Raw genomic sequence first — 11,514 nt, 5'->3', positions numbered from 1 at the left:
ATCGCAATGGTTATAGTTATAACCTAAGTTTTCATTAGCTGAATTATCACATGTCACAATAGTTTGTGCTTAATTACATGTGTTAAGCTGGTGTATTTATTAATTCAAGTAATTAGTAGATTATTATTACATTGTTATTATTATTTAGTAAAATGAAGAAAAACACCCAAAAAAAAAAAGATCTTTTAAGCGATAAAGAGATGCTACATCACCTTATTTACAATGTTTATAAGTATTTAACTTTAATTTGTTAATACTTTCAAAACTTTCATCTTCTTTAAAATCTAAATCAAAAAAAAGATTTAAAAAGAAACCAAAAAAATACAAAATTAAACTCATTTGCCACAAATTCACAAAATCAATTGGTACGAATTTTTACTTCCTCTTTCTTTTACCTTAAATACATGATGATAGAAAATTATTATTAAAATAATTATTATTATGATCATAGAAAATTATTATTAGAAGGGTTAATAGTAAGAAGAGAAAAAGATGAAGTGTAATTAAGAGGATTAACAAAGTAATTTTTGAAATTTGTAATGAAGCACAAAATAAATAGAGTAAAATTTCACAAGAAAAAAATTAAAAAAATAGAAACGAAGGAAAGCAGATAAAAAAAATGATTTTTTGGTCAAAAACTATATACATCATCTTCTAATAGGCCATAATTATATATAAATAGAGATTGTATATTTAAAGGCAAATGCTTATATAATAAAATATCAATTAAGCTTTATGTTAGCAACAAAATAATCATCATACACAAAGTGTAAAACTTTGTAATAAAGTCTTGTGATTGGAGAGTATACATATTTTGTATTTGGTGAAATAGTTAATTGACAATACTAAAATAAACAACAATAAGTGTATGCATATTTATTGCTAATCCATTCAAAAATTTCTACTTCTTAACTAATTCGACCATCTCTCATGATGCATTATACATTCTTCTACGTCTTGACGATGAACTTATCCAAAATTAATATGACCATTCTCTCTTTGATGAATTTTATACCGCCATCAAACTTTTTTCTTCGTCTTGGTGAACTTGTGTTTGGTTCATATGACACAAGAAGAAATTTTGAATAATATATCTATGATCTTTGTCATAGTAGCCATATTGCCAGATCACGTTTTCAGTGTCTCGTCTTTTGATTATTGAACACATGATTGATGAAAACAAAGGAAAAAAGTTTGAAAAGGAGAAAAATATATATACTAATAAAAAAGAAGAAGATATGGAAATGAGCATTCAACAACTCTATAGATTATTGTTATTTACAGATTGATTAAACCATAAGAATGGTAGAAGGAAGTTGAGAAGATATGTTATTAAGTAGAGAATACAAATAGATGGAGATTTTTTTGTAACTCATGAGATATATAATTAGGTATAGTAAATATGATATAATTTTTTAATTAATAAACAAATTCATTAATGAAAAAAATGAAGAAAAAATTCAGAAAAAGGAAAAACAAAGATAAATATGAATTGAGGCCATAAAGAGGTGCCACATCACCTTGTCTATGGCTCTCCTTTATATATATATATATATATATATATATGCATATATATTGATTGATTATAGTGTTATTCTTTTTCTTTTCTATTTGTGTTATAGTATTATTATTTGTTTTTTCGGGTAGTTATTTAACAAATTAATATTTGGTTTATAATCAATAAACAAAATCGTAGAAGAAGCAGAAAATATATTCTAAATTTACAAGCTGTTTGTGTCTTTAAGGAACTATAGCCCTCTCATTAGTGTCAAGGATTTGAGTTATTTCCTCACATGAATGAAAAATTATTTTTATAATAGCGGCAATGCGAACTATATAACTTTGATGAACTCAAATGATGAAGCAAATCATATAATAGTACTTAGTTTTGTTTGAGAATGATGATAGAAGAGTGAGAGAATAGTTTATGAGTCTCAAAAGTGAAATACAATGAGGCGAAACGTCTGAAATTTATATTTAGTAGTTGGAGACTTAACAGGTGCAAAAATGCATGTTGAGAAAAGTTGTATATGTTCAGAATGTGAATAAATCCGAAGCCGAGTCGAACAAAGACGACAACACCAGAAGAGATTAGCTTTTTAGTAACTAGAAGAAGTACTTCCATATATAAGAAGATTGATTTTGATTTTACCAACTTTATGAGTGGCAATTTTGCCACTCATTTGTTGCACACTATTGTAATTAAATCAATGATATGAGACTAATTCTTTAATGAAGTGCACTAATTTTCAGTGTTCGTGGATTTTCATTGAAATCTAGTGAAAGAGGAGTGAAATCGAAGCTGGAAAGGAAAAAAAGCGAACTGAGCAGGACAAAGGCTGAAATTGTGTCTCAAGAATCAGAGGCGGATTCAAGATCTGAACTCACCGGGTGCCAAGTAATTCAATCGGATTATTCATCTTTTCGATCTATAGGATAATTAACAAATCACTCAATAATAAAAGAACAATAATAAAATCACCAAACTTAAACTTTTAATAATATTACTAATATCATAATATCCATAATTCATTACAATTGCCCACAACGAGTTTTCATATTCTGAAAACGATCAACGATGATATCATTACTTACATTTTTAAATACATCACGCTCTATGTAACATACTAAACAATCATTTAAATATTGATCACCAATACTATTTCACACTTCATTTTTTATGTGCTTCATGGAAGAGAATGTTCTCTAAACAGTTGCCGTAGCGACGGGTAAAATCAAAGTCAACTTCACAAGTAAATAAACAAGTGAATAAGTCTCTACAAGATTTGCCTCAACTAATACGTTTGCCAAATCATATTTGCCTCAACGAATGTTTCAAGACAGGTTGACAAGGTCCTTTTTCAATATAATATTTCCTCATTTCATCTCGTATTCGAGGATCATAATCAGAAATAGGTCTTCTTTCTTCCGGATCGGCTTTAAGTGAACGTAAATCGAGGTCAGTTATAAGACAAGAACGATTGACATTGACATTACTAGAACTTGATTGTGAATAATTAACCTTCTTGAAAAAATTCTCCATCTCAAATTCTCAATCACAAAACTAGAACACTTTCTCCTAAATCAAGTTATCAAGATACATAGATAATTCCAAATTTGGGTTTCTAGGCTCAAGAAAGAGAAACAAAATAATTTTTCAATATAACTTACGGAGAGCAAACAAAGAGAGAGAGCAAGCAGCAGCAGCAGGAAACCTCAAGAACAAAGAGTCTCAGTCTATGTTTTGATTTGGAATTTGGAAATAGTTTTTTTTTTTTTAATTTGGAAATAGGAATTTGGCTTTGCTTGGTATCAAGAACGCATTGCAATTATTAACAAAGCCAGCTGGTGCCTTACCTTTTTAATGAAAAATTATTAACAAAAATGATTTTAAAAAACAAATGCTGCCAGCAGGTTTAGAACACAAGACCTTGGAGCTACAAAACCAGCTCTTTGCCACCCGCACTAGACACTGTCTTGTTATATTGGGTGGCAGACTTAATTTTTAGCTATATCTGTATATATATTCAGCTATATATATAGAGTTTCCGTCAAAGTTTGTGGGTGGCGTGCCACCCCCACGGGCCTTAATAGATCCGCCCTTGTCAAGAACAACCCTTAGATGCCGCTATTGAACAACCCTTAGATGCCGCTATTGCAATCTAAGGAGTGGCGATCGTGACTGGTTGCAACAAGTGAAGATGTCACGATCATGACTATTCCAGACAGGTTAAAGTATTGCGATCGCGAGAGGAGCACCACGATCACGTAAATCCAACAACAAAAGAAGTCGCGATCGTGATAAAATGGACCGCGATTGCAGCCGTCTAGCAAAGTTACAAGGGCAACGATGGAATTCTCAAGGCTCGATCCCAATACATAAAAGGCTTAATCCCTATTATTTTTCAACAGCCAATTTTTTAGTTTGTAGAGCTTAGCATTCCGAAAAAACTATTTTTAGTGAAAAAGATCTTTTGTGTGGATTCCAAGTGAGGATTTAGCATTATTGTTGGATATTTGTTGAGACTGATACCTACTTTTTATTCTTCATGGATGAATTAAATGGATATTTTGGTATATCTTCTTTCTCTCTGTCTATGAGTAGCTAAATCTAAATCTTGGGGTTATGCTTGCATAGGTTGTAATTAATGCATGAGTATTAGTTATTTATTCTCTTAATTAGCTATGCGTGGTAGGTGTTGCATTTATTCTATGAATTAATTAAGACTTGAGGGTTGCAGACCGTAGTACCCTTGAACCTATATCATCCTTCAAAGAGGGGATATGGGTGAGGAGCAAATACAACCAATAACTTGATACATTTCATTTAACGACATCTCTTAGACATAAGGGTGTTAATTGAGGCATTGGATTGGTACAATTGACACTTATGAGATGTTCGAAAGAACCCATTTGTATAAATTGGTGTTGTAATTGAAAGATTGACATCAATACATTTATTTTAGCCTACCTATTACTCCTAGCTAGACTTGTATAAATTACCGATTACCCATGCATGAACTCACACCTAGAATTTCATAACCGCAAGACCTCTTTCCACTCGATTACACTCTTAACACTTTAAATCTCAAAATAGTGTCCTAAAAGTAAGGAAATTGTCATTATAAAACATTCAAACTAATTCCCCCCATTTTACATTTATAGTTGTTTAATTCACATTATGGATCAATTTCTTGTTAGCTTCAACACTCTTGAGTTTTGAATTCCGTGTTTCCACTTTTTGTGGATTTAATCCAACCTAAGTTAGGTTATTGTATTGATAATGATTGCTTAAACCTATAAAAGAGTGTGATTTGAGCGATATAAAAAATGGCGCCGTTACCGGGGAGTGAAAGATAGTTTTTACTCCTGTAGTGTTTTTAGTTAACTTAGGTTACCCGTAATGTTTTAGTTTTTATTGTTTGTTTTTTTGTTCTTTCTCAGATGGATATAATGGCATACACGATACCATGAGCCAACACGGTAGTAATGCCAGCAATATTGATGGGTATCTTGAGGACGAGGATCACCTAGGAGATGCGACCGAGCTAGTGCTATTCGTATTCCCTCCGCAGAATGAAATGGAGTATTTCAAGTTACTTGTGTGATGCTTTATTTGCTTCAAATAAAAGGGTTATTTGGAGGCGAAGATCATGAGGATGCTAATCTACACTTGAAGAATTTTATTGATGTGTGTTCTCCATTTGACACAGCCCACCTATCTCAAGAGTCAATTCGATTGCGTCTTTTCCCATTCACTTTGACTGAAGGAGCGGTCTTATGGTTGCAGTCTTTGCCGCGAGATCTATCACTTCATGGGTTGAGCTTACGCAAGTATTTTTGGATAGGTACTTTCCTCCTTCTCGGATGTTGCAACTAAGGGACTAAATCACCAGCTTTTGCCAATTTAATGGTGAATCATTGTATGAAGTTTGGCAATGGTTCAATAATAAGATAATGCAATGCCTAAATCATGAGGTTACGGAGAAAATGATTCTTCAAATTTTCTATAGGGAATTGGATCAATTGAACAGAACGACAGTTGATAATATAGACGGAGGTTCTCTTGTCAAACTATCTTATGGTGTTGTGTCGGCTTTGTTAGATCAAGTGACCAAGCAAAGTAGAGGTTGACACAAAAGAGATATCGAGGTGGATGGGGGGCTCTCTACGCATCTTTTGTGAGCCAAGAGCAAAGGAAAAATGATGAAGAAAGAGATACAAATGCTAAAGTGATGACTCAACTTGATCTTCTCACCAAGCACATAATGGGAGATCCTCTGAAGGTGGTCAATGTCATTTTTTATAAGAGTGATAGAGCTTATGATGATGAGAAAATAGAGGCACTTGATGAAGAAATTCAGTTCTTGTCGAACCAAACAGGGGGTTCCTTCCCTACTTACCAAAGGCAAAGTGGGAATCAAGGTTGGAAGAAAAGGGACTGGGATAGATATTAGCGCGATAGAGACTAGGATTGGGGAGATAAGGAGAGAGATTATGATCAGTACATACCTCCACATGATTGCTCAAAGGATAAAGAGACAAGTTCCATTGACCCGAATAGGACTGAAAATAAAGTTGTCCTTGCTCGTATCTTAATGGATGTTGAGGGGACCGAAAAGATGGTGAGAGAGATAAAAAGTGATTTCTCACACCTAAATCAAATGGTGAGATCTCTTTTGGAATCTATCAAGAAAATTGAAATGCAGTTGGCCCAAATCTCGGCATAACTTAATGCAAGGGCCAAACGGGGGATTGCCTAGTGACACGATTGTAAATCCAAAAAATGATGCTTACATATGGCTATTGTCACTAAGAGTGGTCGGACTCTTGATAAAGATATTGTTTGATCTTGGGGAGGATCCCAATGAAAAGGAAAATGATGACCAAGAAAATGCAAAGAGAAAGAGGCTAGGAAAGCCAAATGATGATGTCCCAAAACTCAATGAAATGATTTTCTAAAAATCGAAAACAGTTGAAGAAAAGGGTGAAAGTTAGGAAGAACCTAAATGGTTGATATGGATACTCCAAAAGCATCTGAAACTCTAATTTTTCCATTGCCACAAATCAAAATTCCCCCTCTATTCGCGTAAAGTCTAAAGAAGAAAGAAAATAATACCAATTTCAAGAAGTTCCTTGCCAAAATTAGCAATTTATTAGTGAATATTCCTTTGTTAGAAGCTCTACAAGAAATGATCGGGTATGCTAAATTTATGAAGGACTTGATAACTAAGAAGCGAGTCAAGGATTTTGTAATTATTGAAGTAACTCACAATTGTAGCACCATATTGACTAGCACAATGATGGTGAAGAAAGAAGACCCGGGTGCATTCACTATTCCCTACACTATCGGGGTGCATAAATTTGGAAAAACATTGTGTGATCTTGGGGATAGTATTAATTTGATGTCATTTTTTGTGTTTCAAAAGTTGGGCTTGAGTGCTCCTAAGCCTACCACTATGAGGCTTTTAATGATCGACCGTTCAATAAAAAAGCTTGTTGATATGTTGTATGATGTGTTGGTGAAAGTTGTCCAGTTTATATTTCTAGCTGACTTTGTTATCCTCGATTGTGAAATTGATCATGAGGTTGTAACACCTCGAGAATACCCCTTGGACATCACAGGTGTTTAGAACCACACGTGATCCTAAGCTAACCTATGATACGGGCATAACTCATGAGCAACTGAATAAAATACATAAAACTGGAAGTAATAAGCAGAAAAGGTGTCTTTAGCTGGACATGTTCAACACAAAACTAATTAAAACATTTACAACTCTAGTTATACAAAACAAAAGTGAAAATAAATTCATCAACTCTACTAACTATCTATGAAACCTCTACTAATACCGACTATAGGTAGCCAGGACATGACCCCAGCTATCCCTAATTAGTACAATTGAATAAAATATATAATACGAAAATTGTAGTTGACTCGAGTCCTCGAATCAAGAGAACTCATAACTTGGTAGTTGGAAGCTGTGAATTGTCTGATCATAATGTGTGGGCTACAACTGGTATCTATATTATGAAATAATGTAGCCACACAGACATATATAGTCATTACTTCTAGAATATATTGAGTAAATGGGGGTGAATTCAATAAGTAAAACTGAATCAATGCATAATTTTAAAACATGCATGATAAGTGCAAGTAGACTGACCAAGAGACTGAAAAAAACTAAAAGCTGAAATATCATAAAATATGAATAGCAAAGCATAATCTTATAAACTGGGTGATTCACTACACTTAGCTTCTTAAATCTTTACTCCTGTTGAATAAGTAAAATTAAAGTTGGATATACTTTCAAATAATGCAGGCTAAGCGTAAAAGGAATCACCTTTATTATAGGTAAAATTGAAAGCCGAAATCTTATAAGGAATAATTCATAAAACAATTTCTGAACAAAACTATGAGTCCTTACACATAGTTGCTAAAATACTCTTTTCCTGTGGGAGATTCTCATAACCGATATAAATCATGTGAGCTTTCATGGAGTACAAAGTCTTACCCATGTTGGGGAGAGCTATTCTACCCTTGTCTTCGGAATAGAATCTTAACTTAAAGTGATCACTAAACTGAACCCATATTGGAAAAAGTGGGAACACTCTCTGGCGAGGTCCTTAAGCCTACGATGGAACTTAGTTCCTGGAGAATAGAATGCGCCAAACACATATTTCTCTCTCGGTGCTAATTACTACTCCCAAAATATATACTTATATGCTCATACTTTTGAATTCCACCTTAAAATAGCATAAGAGTTTATAAACTAAAAATAAACTATGCTTCTTTTGCTTAAATCATATTCATGAGAAAACTTGTAGATTTCATGTCTTATCTGAGATCATAAGATCTAAATTGAACTTTATTCATGTTGTAACACTTGTAGCTTGAACTTATAAGCTTGAATTTCGTGTAAACTCAGTAACTTATGCTTAAACTTGAAATAATTCATCATCTTATAGAAACTTCATATAAAAATATCAAATTCAATACTTAATATCACTGTTATGGATAAAATCATTAATAAACATGAAATCATATGCAAAATACTATTCCATTCAAGAGAAAACAACAGAATCTGAAAGCATTAGAAAAGTGGGTATAGGCCCTAGTAAGCCAATTTCTTCAACATTAATTAAAAATCAAAACTTTTGGGCAAAAGGGATGGAAGAGTATCCTTGTTGAAATCACATATAGTATCCTTTTTGAAATCAAATATACCTGAATTTATCGACTTCTTGGAGGGATCTTGAATTTGGATCCTTGGGAGGTGAATTCTTAGAAGAAACCCTACCTCTTTATCTCTTGAGAGTGAAGAGAAGAATATGTTTAATAACTAACTAAGAAAGGGAAAAATAATGTCTATTTGATGATTGAAGTCATTTTAAGACCCTATGCATGTACATAAGGGATTAGGAATGACTTAGGGGTGTGAAAAGACCCCCATTCCCCCAACATATACCAAAAATGGACAGTTTCGACGATAGGGAGGGGATTTGCTTCGCGAACCCTAAGGTTTGTGGTGTGAAGCCACTTGCTAACCATGAGGTTTGTGGGGTGAAACCAATTGAAAAACCGAGTAAGTAGCCTATCGCGGGAGCCTTCGCAGTGCAGGGGTGCCACAGAGTGCCTATTTCACGATGCAAGGGTCTTTTCTAAGCCTAAAACGTCTCCAACCCGTTCAAAATTATCCTAAAGTGATTTATATTCTATATTGGGGTCCTAAGGGATAGTTTTATGCACTTTTTGAGCATTGGAAAGGATGGGGTGATAAAACTCAAGTCGTCACCTTCTTGCAGACAGATACTCCTAAGTAAAATAAGCATAACTTTCTACTCCGATATCGGATTAAAGTGAAATCAGATGTGTTGGAAAGAAGATTTAAATATATTTTATTTGGTATATAGTAGGCCACCTAACTCATTATATTATGATATTAATGGTCATTGGATGTTTACTCAAGTTGAAATATCTACTAACACTCAACCGATACAAATGTTTTTAACTTAACTTTGTACTAAATGCTTCCTATGACCATAATCGCATAAAAATACTTTAATCACAAGGTGAATGGTCATGACACTTATCTATGCTTTGAAATAATTGCTTTGAGGCCTTTAAACATATGACGAATGGTTATAAACTTAGCTAGGAATTTGTGGGGTATTACGATATCTCCCCCTTGGGATCATTGGTCCTCGAATGAAGATTGATGTTCACATGAAAAGAATGTAATTACTATATTGAAAATTAAATCCTAAAATTTATTATGTCTCATAACTCGAATCACCTCTTGATAGAATAATGACTCAACTAATACATATTGAACATGAACATATACATAAGAATCTTATGGAATAAGGTAGACATGACATGTCTGCTAATATATGATATAACTGAGTTGAAACATTAAAACTTCTATCATAAAACTGATTTTTGAGCTGACTTCATTGACTATAAGGATCTAATTTGATACGATTTTGAGCGTCCTTAAAGCTTTTGATCACATTGTTCGAGGCTAATACAAAGAGGTCCAAGCCACGATCCAGCAAAGAGATCAAGAATACACTTGGAGGACTCCTTTTAAGATCCTAAACCCACAATTCCACATGCGGATAATTGCTTGGATCTTGGAGTATGTTTGAAGAGCCCTTATGGGTTATTTCCAAAATAGCCACTTTTGGGCTATTTTTGTAATAAGCTATTTATGCAAAGGCAAATACTCGAAATAGATGCCTTAGAAATTTCATTTATAACTTTTGATGAATTATGAGTGTTAACTCTATTGAGAGTGTGAGGCAAGCTTGGATTATCTTATGTTGATACTTTATTTTGAAACATGGGTTACTTGGGAATCGATTTCCTTAAGGTCTACGTAAGATTTAGGTGCCTTGTTTGGTTTAATTAATTAAGGGTTTAGGGTTTGATATACCTTTTACTTGCTTTCAATTTCTTGCATTGTGTCTATCTTATTGCTTCTCTATCAATATTTTTCGCTTGATTCTCTTCAATTCTTAGTTTAGTTTTCACTCGTAGGTTTGAATCGTATCATTTGGTATCAGAGCCAAGCTTGATTTCATTTTCACGAAGTTAATCTTGGGTCTCGTTGTGTTGAAAATAAAAAAATCACAAAATTTTTTCATCATTCCCATTTTGGCCCTTAGGTCAAATTTTGAGTTTTTGATTTTTGTGTCTTTTTGTATTTCTAGTGTTAGATTTGTGTTTCCTAAAACCATTAGAGTCTAAATCTCAAATTTGAGCTTAATCCGAGGAGATTTGAGTGACCTACCATTATTGGAGCCTGAGTTGAAGAAACTTGAAGGTGAGTTCTCAATTTCGGGTTTTTCTGGTGTGAATTTGGGCTTAAAAATGTGTGGGTTGTGTTTGAGAGGTTGAAGAGAGCTTGGATTTCGAATTTCATCAAATTCTGAGGTCAATTACTTGAGGGTCAAATTTGGAATATTCTTGATGATCTTCATAATCTTCATATATTGTTGAAGAAGAACATTCAAAAGGGTGTGTTTGGTCCAAAAAGGAAGCGAGAGAAGGTGTAGTACTTGTTTATTACAAATAATATTTCGTTCTTCCAAAGAGATAAAATAATCAAAAGGCATCAAAAAGAAATATTCTAAAGGAAGTGACAAAAGAGAGTACAAAGGAGGGGACCACAAGGAATTCAAGGTTTTCAAGAGTTGATTGATCCATTGTTGAAGTATCCAAGTCTTGAAAAATCTCCTAAGAAGATCACAAGATCATCCAAACAAGGAGAAAAATAGTTGAAGACCCTCTACACCTATCCTTACACATTAAAAGAGCAAGAGAAGCCATTGTCTCGAGATGACGACGAGCCCTAGTCGTCAACCATAGTCGTCACGTCAGTGACAAGCAATCAACATAAGTTATCAACCCCCACTACCTAAAGGTGACAATTATCCGTAGTCATCATTCTTAGTCGTCAACTCCCTAACAAGCAATCAACACAAATCATCAACAAGACTGCCTAGAGGTGA

The sequence above is a fragment of the Capsicum annuum genome, chromosome 4, assembly GCF_002878395.1.
Source record: "Capsicum annuum cultivar UCD-10X-F1 chromosome 4, UCD10Xv1.1, whole genome shotgun sequence".
NCBI classification, from domain to species: domain Eukaryota; kingdom Viridiplantae; phylum Streptophyta; class Magnoliopsida; order Solanales; family Solanaceae; genus Capsicum; species Capsicum annuum.
This window is presented reverse-complemented; position numbering follows the sequence as displayed.